At 39.3% G+C, this 13546-nt stretch overlaps 1 protein-coding gene across 1 annotated transcript in view; it reads left to right on the top strand.

Annotated features, from left to right (window-relative positions):
* SPATS2 (spermatogenesis associated serine rich 2) overlaps window positions 1–13546 on the top strand; it is a 136841-nt gene that overhangs the window by 952 nt on the left and 122343 nt on the right.

The following is a 13546-nucleotide window of genomic DNA, read 5'->3' as shown; positions in this document are numbered from 1 at the left end:
GGATGACTGGGTTCTTTTAGAAGGTGGATCTTTCTCTGGCATGTCCCTCTGCCAACGAGTACAAGCCGCTCTTTTAATAATTGGTTATCATTTATAGTTCATTTCATTGATAAAGCATGCTTGTAATATTTATTTTCCCTCTCTATGTAATTTACCTGCGGTTAATGAAGCAGGAGAGGACAGATCACTAAAAATAGGCATCTTGCTTTGAGTTTGGTCATTGATAATGCAGAGTTTAGGGTGTTTGGTCATTGATAATGCAGAGGTTAGAGTGTTTGGAGGAGAACCAAGAGTTTGTTTTCATTTAGACCAAAAGGTGATGAGCAGACTTGATAAAATCTAAGTTATCTGTACTTTGTTAGAATTACAGTTTCTCACTGAGAAATGAGCATGTACCATCTGCTACTGGTTTTATGCTTGTGGGGGAGAGTTTGGGTTCTGCCTCAAGAAATTCTTGATGCTGATTTCAAATTATCAGGCTGCCTTGTACCTTCCAGTTTGAATTAAGGTGATTTGAAAATATTGTGGGAAAGTATATTTGGGGTTATGATCTTTGCATTTCCTTGATACTTGGATTTCCAGACCAAATTTTGAATGGTACTAGGTACAAGATTGCTGATTTTGAAATTGTAGTTACCATTATGTGTTCATAAATAGTACACATTAAGCTTTTTATTTTGGGGAGCATTAACGTTTTGCTGACTCATCTAAGATTTCTGCGAAGTTTTCGGTTTACATTTCTCAGCTAGGTCTTGGATAGTGGCATTATACTATTTTATAAAAGTCCAAAAATAATGATCTAAATGTCACTTTTCTTCTATGTTATAAAAACTGAACAAAGCAAGAAGTGAGTGCAGTTTCCTCATTAGTGATAATGAGGCTCTTTATTGACCTCTTACGGTAGGCTAGGCAAGGTGCTAAGATTGTTTTGTGTGTATTATCTCATTTAATTTAATCCTCACTATCATTTCCTATTTTATAAATTAAGAGATTAAATAACTTACTAAGGTCACAAAACTAGTAGTAAATAAAGCTGAATTCAGACCCAGCTCTGTTTGATGCCTTCTTTAAATCTTTCCTGTTGTTCTGCCTGCTTTCTCCTCCTGATCTTGGTTGAAGTACAAGCAGCATGAATTGGTTGAAACCTGGGTTTGATACAGTGATTTAGGCAAAGATTGGGTTGATGGGCTGCATCTGTAGAGTTTATGGAAGGTTTATTGCCCCTGTGATTTAACAAACCTTTGGGGCCCCAGATAATAGGCAAAAACATCTTCTTGCTAAGGGTTTGTCCTGTGAGCACACTTAATTTTCTGTTCAGTCTGGTGTACTGCTGAAGTACTGTGCATACGTGGCACTCTTCCTTGTAGAAGTCAAGACAGCCAGTTGTGGAGCCAAAACCAATTAACTCAGGAAAACAGTCGAAAACTGCTGAGTGCTCAAGTGCCCTCCAAGCACCTGTTGAGTCCACAGTTGGTACTGGCATTATGTCTAAATATAGACGGGATCCTCTTAGAAACCAGGAGTAAAACAACTAGAACCGAGAGAAACAGCTGGGGCCTGAGGGAGGAGCCAGAGCTTAATGGCCACAGCATCAGCATAGCCTGTGGAGGCTGATCCAGGAGCAGCAAAAGCTACAGATACTAGTGAATTGCAGGAGGGGAGGGAATTTTGTTGTTGTTGAGCATTTAGGTATTCTAGAGACTGAACTCACTGTGTTTTATATATATTACTTTATTAGATCTTCAAACAATCCTTATAAGGTAGTTGTAAGCATTTTTCTCATATTTCAGATGAGGCTCAGAAAGGTTAAGTAACTTCATAATGGTGGTGAAAGAAGTTTGTATTTTTATTATTAATTATTGTATTGCTGCTTGCAGTTTCCATTGTAGAGCCACCATATTAAAACTGGGAACTTAAAGTCACTCTTTAGGATCCACTGTGCTTCTTTGATAGAAGTAAAACTGATTATTTCAGTCTTGCTGCTTACATTGGAGCCTGGAACGTAAAGCTTATATTTTTCTGATTTAATTGTTGGGAAGGGGAGCCCATTGATTATTTAGCAAACGACCTCCTACAGAATATAATTCACCTTCTAATATATCTTCTCATTCATATATACCAATATATGATATTGATATATATATCTGTAGCAACATGAAAATGGCATGTCCATCCCTCCTATTCTGAGGTCTTGACATTCAGGCAAGTCATCTAGGCTCTGGAGGATGACAGTGAAGCATGCTTGTTGCAGACTCTTACCACTTTTCTTGATATGTTTTTGCCACAAAGGTTTGACCATCATTCTTGCTTGGTTACTTAAAAAAAAAGTTGTGGTAAAATACACATAACATAAAATTTGCCATTTAAACCATTTTTTAAGTCTACACTTCAGTGGCATTAAGTACATTCATATTGCTGTGTAACCATCACCACCGTCCAACTCCAGAACATTTTTATATTCCCAAACTGAAACTGCTATTAAACAATAACTCCCCATTCCTCTTTTCCCCCAGCCCCTGGCAACCACTATTCCACTTTCCATCTCTAGGAATACTATTATTCTAGGCACCTTACATAAGTGGAATCGTATAGTATTTGTCCATTTGTCTCTGGCTTATTTCACTTAGCACAGTGTCTTCAAGGTTCATCAGTGTTTTAGCCTGTGTCAGAATTTCCTTCCTTTTTAGGACTGAGTAATATTCCATTGTAAGCATATACCACATTTTGTTTATCCATTCATCTGTAAATGGACACAGGTTGTTTCCACCTTTTGGCTATTGTGAATAATGCTGCTGTGAACATTGGTATATAAATATCTATTTGATATCTGTTCATATGGTAATCCTATGTTTAATTTTTTGTGGAAGTTTGGTGACTTTTTTTTTTTTTTTTTTTTTTTTTTTTGCGGTACGCGGGCCTCTCACTGCTGTGGCCTCTCCTGTTGCGGAGCACAGGCTCCGGACGCGCAGGCTCAGTGGCCATGGCTCACAGGTCCAGCCGCTCCACAGCATGTGGGATCTTCCCGGACCGGGGCACGAACCCGCGTCCCCTGCATCAGCAGGCGGACTCTCAACCACTGCGCCACCAGGGAAGCCCGTTTGGTGACTTTTAAACGGTGGTTGTAGTGTGTTCACCTGAAGGTAGTACTTGACCTTATGTTCGAGAGCTGCTGTTTCCTCTACTGACTTTCTACACAGTTTGCCGGACACTTGCACTGGAAATGATTCAAGAGGAAATGATTTATCCACTGTTCATGGCTCTCTCTTAGCTTCTGTCTAATTATATTTATGTGTCAAGACATCTGGCAAGCACATGAAAATACATTTCAACTTAGCAATAAAAGTACTTTTGAAAATCGTGTAGACGGTTCAGTTGATGAAGAAAGTGGGAGTTTCTGTTCTAAAGTATGAAATGTATCCAACGTGGAAGGAACCATTTGTTATATACAGATCTTTCCAGTCATACCTATAAATGTGGATGATCATTTTAAGAACGTTATTCGTATGTATATTTGAAAAATGTGTCAATAGTGTAGAGTATCTTCAGTTCACTTTGCTGCCTTTGATTGAAATTTAGGGTGCTTTTTTTCATTTTAAAATGTTTTACATGTATGAGCTGTTGGTTATTGCTTACCAACAGAAGGGATATATTGTTTATATCCCTTCTTTATTCATTGAAAAAAGTTTGAGTGCCTACTATATACTTTAAATATTTCAAGAAGGTAGCTGTAATACAGGAAGTACTGTTTGAGTCCATTTTTTTCTCCTTCCCTGTATATATCTGAAAGAGAGAGAGTTGTCACATAGTACCAGATATAATAGATTGAAATATCTGCAGGCTGACAGTGAACTGTCTCTTAGGATGGGCCTAACCTCCAATTTCATTTTTTCTAATTGTTGCAGGAGGTTAATTACACCTGCATCTTGCTCCTTGAGTTACTGGGTTACAAAGGGACTTCAGGCTCACATGCCATTTTCTGGGAGCCTCATAGGAGTCTTAGTGAGCTCACACTTACCTTGGAGGTGGTCTGTTGGTTCTGAAATATTTTTCCAGAAGATTTAAAGTTTATATACACTTTAGGTTGCTGATATTAAGGATTGGCCAGAAGCCAGCATTTACTCTCTATGTTCAAATCCACCATAGCGGCTGGTTGTGGTGGGTTCCTGAAATATACATCCATCTTCTACACAGATTCTGCAGCAGCAGCCCCAGACCCTTGAAGTATTCTGTAGGGTCTGAGAACATAACCATCAGCTTAAAGGCAGCTTCTGCAGTCATTGTCCTGTGACTAATTTGTGGTTAGGGTTACACAGGGATTCTTACTAGTTCAGACCTTAAATGACAACCTTGGATTGTTGGTAAGGATTTTTATATTACTTAATTAACAAGATGACATGATTACTAGTTGTGGAGTGTGTGTGTGTGTGTGTGTGTGTGTTTGTTCATTTTTAGAGTTGGCTAAAGGGTGTTGGGACTGAGAAGTAGGTTTGTGATGAGGCCATTATACGATTATAGACGGGTCATGTTAGCAAGTGAAGATATCTTTTGTACCTGAAGATGCTGCCAGTGATGTTACTTCCTGTTGATGTGTATAGAACTGCAAAGACCTGTTTGTAAAACCTACAGTCTTTCCTCTCTTGAGTACATGTGATCTGTCCAGTAGTAAATGGTCTGCTGCTGTTTGAAGGCTACCATCAGTAGTAGAGCAATACTTTTCTTTAAATTATCTACTTAGTCTCTGATTACAACATGTCAGTGTGGTCAGCCCACTGCTGGCTCTTCCTGGCTATCTTCTACTGTTACATTGATTCAGAATGTACGGTAGTGTGTGGTGGAAGTGACTCTTCTGCTCACTTTGGTTATCCTCTTATATCTTTATAGTAAATTGCCATCATAGCCTACCTTCGTATGGTGCACAAGTGCTCAGGACAAGGATCTCATCATTAGAAGTTCCCTCACATTTGATGAGAACAGTGAAACTCGTTTATAACCATGATGAATGACAGGAAATAAAGGTGTTGCAGGACCTGAATAGTAGGTGGCACAGAACCACCACAGACTAAGGCAGCCATTTAACTCAGATGCAAACTTGATGTTTTGTTACATCTTACTAGTCAGGACACACTAGGTTTCTTGAGATGGTTATCTAATTCCTTGTTAAGTTGACAGTACTTTAAACAAAGCTTAGTTGGGTAATCTTTTTCACCTCTGTCTCGATTCAAACGTTGTCTTTTATGGAGGTCTTTTTTTTTTTGGCTGTGCTGTGAGGCTTGCAGGCTCTTAGTTCCCCAATCAGGGATTGAACTCGGGCTCCAGCAGTGAAAGTGCTGAGTCCTAACCACTGGACCACCAGGGAATTCCCTGGAGGTCTTTTAAAAGTTATTTGAGGGCTTCCCTGGTGGCGCAGTGGTTAAGAATCCGCCTGCCAATGCAGGGGACACGGGTTCGAGCCCTGGTCTGGGAAGATCCCACATGCCGCGGAGCGGCTAGGTTCGTGAGCCATGGCCGCTGAGCCTGCGCGTCCGGAGCCTGTGCTGCGCAACGGGAGAGGCCACAACAGTGAGAGCCCCGCGTATCGCAAAAAAAAAAAAAAAAAAAGTGTTTTGTTTTTCTTGCTTAAACATGAGGTTGAGTGTGTTGTGTATGTTTATTGACTATATTTCTTTGTAAAATATCTTTTTATGTACTTTGCCCATTTTTAAATTGTCTTTTTTTGTTTGTTTTATAGAAGTTTTTTATAGTCTGGGTGTTAATCTTCTGTTAAATATGTTTTTTTCCCTTTAGGAAGGAAATTTTTCCATTTCTCATTTTTAAATTATAAGAGCAACATGCTTATTGTAAAACATGTTTAAGGTGAAAAGTGAAAGTCTCCTCACCCTCTCTTCAGTCTCATTCCCCATACATAACATAGTACTGTTCTTGCCCCACAGGCTAACAGTTTGGTAACTTTCCTTCCAGAACTTTTTCTGTATAGTTGCGGAAACATATATGTATGTGTTGTGTGTATGTGCAAGTGTGTATATATATATATATAAAAGCATACAGTTTTGATAAAAATCAGACCATAGAATATTAGTTCTTCAATTCTGCTTTTATCATAGATTTAACAAATCATAGAATCCTAATATGTTGTAAATGTATGTTTCAGTGTCTTTCTCTCACTAGATTATAAGCTCCTTTGTATAGAGACTATGATTCTTCCCCTGTTAAGGTATTCTTCTTCTATGTAAATGGCACCACCATCCAACCATTTGCTCATGCCAGAAACAGTTCATTTCTTTAACAAAGTATCAGTATTACTGAGTGCCTACTATTTTTCTGATCTGCAGGAGTGAACTAAGCATAAAAATCCTTGCCTGCGTGCAGTTATACTCTAGTAGGGGAAGGCAGATATTAAGCAAAGGAGTAAAATGTTTAGTATTTCAGTTGGTGATAACTGGTATTGAAAAGAAAAAACTCAAAACAAAAAACAGGAAAGGAGACAGAGACAATGTGTGAACACGTGACTGTGTGACTGTGTGTGTGAGAGAGAGAGCGAGCGAGAGCACAGGAAAGACAGAGACTGAAAGGCGGTAAGGGAAAGTCTTGTTGAGAAAATAATATTTGAGCAAAGACTTGAAAGTCATCTTTGTGCCTTCTCTTCCCCATACCTCGCATCAGATCCATCTCCAATTCTTGTTGATTTCATCTTCAAAATGTATCTCAAACCCACCATCAAGTAGGTGGATTGCTTTGGCAGTAGGAGTTTGTGAAAGTTTTCTTCCGTTTTAATACTCTCAGTGAGTAAGGAATCAAAGTGCTCAGCTGAGAGTGAGGGTGGGGAGGAGGTGATGGAGGTTTGGAGAGTGGAGAAGGTGTGAACTTGATCGGGAGAGTGTAAGAGTGGCTGCAGCAGGGAAATACTGTATGATTGCCAGGTGGCATTAAGGATCCCTCCAGGTTTGTGGACATGAATTTAAAGTGAGATTAGTCAACATGTTTTTTTCCCTCCAGCCACATTCAGCTGCAGGGGTGTATGTTTGGAGTGGATTTAACCAGAGAAAGGTTTTACTCAGATCGTAGAACAAAACATGAGAGGGTCACGGCAATGGAGAATATGTAAGAGAGTGATTGTGATAATACACTGTGGAATTTAAACCAGGTCAGGAGGGAAGGGAGGACGTGAAGTTGCCAAGAGATGGTGAAAAGTTGGTATAATCAGTTAATTGAATGTTGTGGTGGGGTCAAAAGATGTTGGAATCTGAGAGGGTGAGAGATGGAGCATGGTTATGGAGGCATCATTGTGGGCTGTGTAGGTGAAGGACAAGATCATTGGAAGCAAGGAATTCAAAGAAATGAGATAGGAATTCAAGGAGATGAGTGTTAGAAAGATTATCTATGTGAAATTGAAATCACTGAGAGTTAGGACAGGAACAGTGTTGTGGAGAGTCACAATGTAGGGTTTTCCAGAGAGAAAGAATCCGTAGGGGGACTTTCCTGGTGACGCAGTGGTTAAGAATCCACCTACCAGGACAAGAATAAAGACGCAGATGTAGAGAATGGACTTGAGGACACGGGGAGGGGGAAGGGATAGCTGGGACGAAGTGAGAGAGTGGCATGGACATATATACACTACTAAATGTAAAATAAATAGTTAGTGGGAAGCAGCTGCATAGCACAGGGAGATCAGCTCGGGGCTTTGTGACCACCTAGAAGGGTGGGATAGGGAGCGTGGGAGGGAGATGCAAGAGGGAGTGGATATATATATATGCATATAGCTGATTCACTTTGTTATACAGCAGAAACTAACACAACATTGTAAAGTAATTATACTCCAGTAATGATGTTAAAAAAAAAAAAACGAATCCGCCTGCCAATGCAGGGGACACAGGTTCGAACCCTGGTCCAGAAGATCCCACATGCCATGGGGCAGCTCAGCCCATGCGTGACAACTACTGAGCCTGTGCTCTAGAGCCCATGAGCCACAACTACTGAGCCTGTGTGCCACAACTACTGAATCCCGTGTGCCTAGAGACTGTGCTCTGCAACAAGAGAAGCCACCTCAATGAGAAGCCCCGTGCGCAGCAACGAAGACCTGACACAGCCAAAAATAAATAAATAAATTTATTTAAAAAAAAGAATCAAGAAGATACATCTGTATCTGTATCTATATCTATCTGGAGTAAGGTTTATTGTAAGAATTGGCTTATGCAATTATGGGAGCTGAGAACCTGGGGGCTGTAAGCTGGAGACCTAGCAAAGCCAGCAGTGTAAATTCCGGTCTGAGTCTGAAGGCCTGGGACCCAGGAACACTGATGGTTTAAGTCCAAGTCCAAAAGCGGAAGACCGATAGCTCAGCTCAAGCAGACAGAGAGAGAATGAGAATGAGAATGAATTCTCCCTTCCTCTGCCTTTTTCTTTTTATTTTATTTGGTACCTCAGTGGATTGGATGATCACCTGCTTTACTCAGTCTGCTGATTCAAATGTTAGTCTCATTTGAAAACACCCCCTCAGATATATCCGGATATGATGTTTAGCCAAATATCTGGGCACCCCGTGATCCAGTCAAGTTGACACATAAAATTAACCATCACAGTCTGGTAATGGGTAATAGAGTTTTCACATGATATTCAAAGTAGAGGTTTTTTAGGGAAGACAGAAGGAGACTAATTTGGACGCATCAGTGAGGAGCAAGGAGGGCACTCCCCACCCCCAGGTCCAGTGGTATGAGGGGTATGGGAAAAATAACTTTCACTACTTGAGGGCTGCAAGGGAAGTATGGCCTCAGAAGAGAACCAGGTTTCAATTAGGATAAGAAGTTGAAGGGTCCAGAGTAGAGGTTGGAAATGTTGGGCACAAGTGGAAGGGTTTCAAAATTTGGAGAGAGGCGTGTGACACAGGGGGACAGAGCAGGGAGTGTGTAGGACTAACTGTGTGGGGATTAGAACATGGGAGATGAGAGGTCTGGAAGTCTGGGGTTTGTTTTGATGGACAATATAAAGATAAAGAACATTAAAAGATTAGGCCTGGTAGATAGCAGGCAGATAGATACTGGAGGTGAGGGTGTGAGTGTTAGGAGGGAGGGAAGGGCAAGGAGTCCTGGATCCTGGTGAAGGGCGTTCTTTTAAATTTTTAATTAGTTTTTAAAATAAAAATTGTGTGTATTTAAGACGTACGACATGATATTTTGATATACACGGTATATCACAGCAAAGTGATTACTATAGTCAAGCTAATTAACATATTTTCTCACATAGCTAACATTTTTTTGTGTGACGGGAGTACCTGAAATCTACTCTCTTAACAAATGTCCAGTATCCAATACAGCATTACTAACTGTAATCACTATGCTGTACGTTAGATCTCTAGACTTATTCATCCTACATAATTACAGCTTTGTACCCTTTCACCATCTCCCCGTTTCCCCCACTCCCTGCCCCTCATAACCACCATTCTACTCTCTGCTTCTAAGTATTTGACTTTTTGAAAAGGATTCCAGATATAGTGAGATCCTGCAGTTTTTTTCTTTCTGTGTCTGGCTTATTTCACTTAGCATAATGTCCTCCAGGTTCATCCATGTTGTTGCAAATGGCGGGATCTCAGGAAGGTCATTTTTCTTCCAAGTACTTGGACCCTCTTAAATATCTCTCCATGGTGGGGAGGACTGTTTCACTGCAGGAGTAATGGGTACTCTTTTGATGAATGCTGTTGGCTCTCTCTTGATGACTGCATATTAATGGTTTTTGCTTTAAGTCTTATTGTCTAAAATTAATATTAATTAATGAATAATACTAATATTTCTTTTGATTACTATTTGTATAGCATATCTTTTAATTTTCCTTTAAATTTTCTACCTTTCTGGCTCACTTTGCTTTAAATGTATCTTGGTAATCTGTGAATAGTTGGGTTAAATCAGTGTGACAACATTGTAAATCAACTCTACTCCAATAAAAAATTTTAAAAAATCATACAATAAAAAAAATCAGTCTGATAGTCTGTCTTTTGATAAGTTTAGTCTTTTCATATTTAATGAGATTCCTGGTACTTTTAGACTTGTTTCTGCCATTTTAGTTTATACCTTATTTTTTTAAACCATGCTGCTTATTTGCTCTCATATATATATATATATATATTCTTTTTTTCTTTTACTGATTTTCAAGTTGAACATTTTATGTTTATGTATTTTTCTTTTTAGGAGTTAACCCTTACATTTTTAACACGCATACCTATTGAACTCTAAAATTAGTATCTCTGCCTTCCTGAACAATACAGGAACCTTAGAATGCTTTAAATCCCATTCCTTCTCTCCATTCCAGTCTTGTTTTTTTTAAAATATAAATTTATTTTATTTATTTTATTTTTGTCTGCATTGGGTCTTCGTTGCTGCAAGCGGGCTTTCTCTAGTTGCAGTGAGCAGGGGCTACACTTCGTTGCGGTGCGCGGGCTTCTCATTGTGGTGGCTTCTCTTGTTGCGGGGCACAGACTCTAGGCGCTTGGGCTTCAGTAGTTGTGGCATGCGGGCTCAGTAGTTGTGGCTCATGGGGGTCTAGAGCGAGGCTCAGTAGTTGTGGTGCACGGGCCTTGTTTATCCGCGGTATGTGGGCTCTTCCTGGACGAGGGCTCGAACCCGTGTCCCCTGCATTGGCAAGCGGATTCTTAACCACTGCACCACCAGGGAAGTCCTGGATCTTTACAACTTTTACTGATGTTATGTGTGTTGTACTATTTTATGGGTTTGTTTTTTAATGGATGAGGGGACTATTTTATTTATTTATTTTGAATTTTATTTTTTTATGCAGCAGGTTATTAGTTATCCATTTTTTTTTTTTTTTTTTTGCGGTACGCGGGCCTCTCACTGCTGTGGCCTCTCCCGTTGCGGAGCACAGGCTCCGGACGCGCAGGCTTAGCGGCCATGGCTCACGGGCCCAGCCGTTCCGTGGCATATGGGATCTTCCTGCACCGGGGCACGAACTCGTGTCCCCTGCATCGGCAGGTGGACTCTCAACCATTGCGCCACCAGGGAAGCCCAGTTATCCATTTTATACATATTAGTGTATACATGTCAATCCCAATCTCCCAATTCATCACACCACCACCACCCCCGCCACTTTCCCTATTTTATGTTTTAATTTGCATTCTCTCCATTGTTAGTAAGTTTGAGCATATTTTAATTTGTTTATTGTCATTTAATTTTTCTCTGTTGTAAATTATTTGTTCATTACTATGGCTTATTTTCCTATTGAGTTGTTTGTTTTTTTAAATACCTATTTATTTTACTTATTTATTTTGCTTACTTTTTGTCTGCATCAGGTCTTAGTTGTGGCACATGGGGTCTTCATTGAGGCATGCGGGTTCTTTCGTTACGGCGTGCTGTCTCTTCATTGCGGCGCTCGGGCTTCGATCTCTAGTTGCGGCATGTGGGTTTTCTCTCTCTAGTTGTGGTGCGAGGGCTCCAGGGCGCGTGGGCTCTGTAGTGGAGGCGCTCAATATCAGTAGTTGTGACGCACAGGCTTAGTTGCCCTGCAGCATGTGGGAGTTTAGTTCCCTGGCCAAGGATCGAACCCATGTCCCCTGCATTGGAAGGTGGATTCTTTACCACTAGACCACCAGGGAAGTCCCGGTTTTGTTTTAAATTGAGTTATAGGTATTAGTAATACATGTGGATACTAATCCTTTGTCAGTATGCATTGCAGTTATTCTCCTAATCTGTGGCTCTTCCTGCCTTGTTTTTTTTTAATAAAACAACTTCATTGAGGTGTAATTGACGTAGAATAAACTACATGTGTTTAAAGTGGACAGTTTGATAAGTTTTTTCATATACCTGTGAAACTGTCCATTACCCCCCAAAAGTTTCCTTGTTTCCTTTGTCATGCCCTTTCTCCTCTACTTCCTTCTCCCCTCCCCCAGGCAATCATTAATCTGCTTTCTGTCACTAGATTGGTTTGCATTTTCTGTTTTATATAAATGGAATCATACTGCATATACTAATTTTTTGTGTGTGGGGGTCTGGCTTCTTTCACTCAGCTTAATTATTTTGAGGTTAACCCATGTTTATGGATAGTGTGTACCTATTACAATTTTTTTTTATGCATTCAGTAACCAGCTGATGGACTTTGGATTGTTAGCAGTTTTTAACCACTACAAATAAAAACTGCTGGTGAACATTTGTGTGCATGTCTTTGTATGGACATTTATTTTCTCTTGGATAAATACCTAGGAGTAGAATGGCTGGGTCGAATAGTTTAACTCCTTTAATTTTTTAAGGAATTGTCAAAGTGCTTTCCAAAGTGGTTTTGTCATTTTTACACCCCATCAGTCTGTGAGAGTTCCAGTTGCTTCACATTTTTGCCAGTACTTGATGCGGTCAGTCTTTTTAATTTTTAAAAACTTTAGTCCTTCTAATAGTTGCATAGTGGTACCTGACTGTTTTAATATGCATTTCCCTAATGACTAAGGAAGCTGAACAGCTTTTCATGTGCATCTTTGGTGAAGTGTTTTAAAATCATAAACCCATTTTAAAAATTGAGTTGTTCATTTGCTAATTGTTGTTTTGAGAGTTCTTTATTCTGGATACAAGTCCTTCATTAGATTTGCAAACATTTTCTATCACTGTGCATTATCTTTTCTCATAACAATGTCTTTTCAAAGAACAAAAGTTTTGTGCTTTTGGTGTCATGTCTAAGAAATCTTTGTCCAACCCAAGGTTAAAGTTTTTCACTTCTAATTTCTTCTAGAAAACTTAATAGTTCTAGGTTTTACATTGACATCTGCAATCCATTTTGAATTAATTTTTTTATATAATACCAGACTATGGGTGAAAGTTCATTTTTTGCATATGGGTATCTAATTTTTCAGTACCGTTTGTTGGAAGACTGAATTGCCTTTTATCTTTGTCGAAAATCAATTGTCTGTATATGTGTGGGAATGTTTCTGGACCCTCTATTCTGTTCCACTGATCTTTGTGCAAGTACCACATGGTCTTTGATTACTATAACTTTATAATACATCTTGAAATCAGGTATTGTTCACCCTCCAACTTCTGTTTCAAAGTTGTTTTGGCCATTCTAGTACCTCTGCATATTCGTATGGATTTTAGAACTAGTTTGTCAGTTTCTACAAAAATGTCTGCTGGGATCTTGGTTGAAATTGCTTTAGCTCTATTAAATCAACTTGGAGAGAACTGACATTCTAACAGTATCAAGTCTTCCAGCCCAATAACAAATATATGTGTGTATATATATCCATTTATTTAGGTCTTTAATTTCTCTCCACAATGCTGTGTAGTTTTCACTGTACAGATCTTTCACATCTTTTGTCAGATTTATTCTTTTTTTTAATTGTTGAGTCTTTTAAAAAAATTTTTGTTGGAGTATAGTTGATTTACAGTGTTGTGTCAGGTGTACATCAAAGTGAATCAGTTATATATATATACATATATTCACTCTTTTTTAGATTCTTTCTCATATAGGTCATTGCAGAGGATTGAGTATAGCTCCCTGTGCTATAAATTAGGTCCTTATTAGTTATCTATTTTATATATAGTAGTGTGTATATGTGAATCCCCAT

The sequence above is a fragment of the Phocoena sinus genome, chromosome 10 (genome assembly GCF_008692025.1).
Source record: "Phocoena sinus isolate mPhoSin1 chromosome 10, mPhoSin1.pri, whole genome shotgun sequence".
NCBI classification, from domain to species: Eukaryota; Metazoa; Chordata; class Mammalia; order Artiodactyla; family Phocoenidae; genus Phocoena; species Phocoena sinus.
Note: the sequence above shows the minus strand (reverse complement) of the source record. Positions and strands in the feature narration are given on the sequence as shown.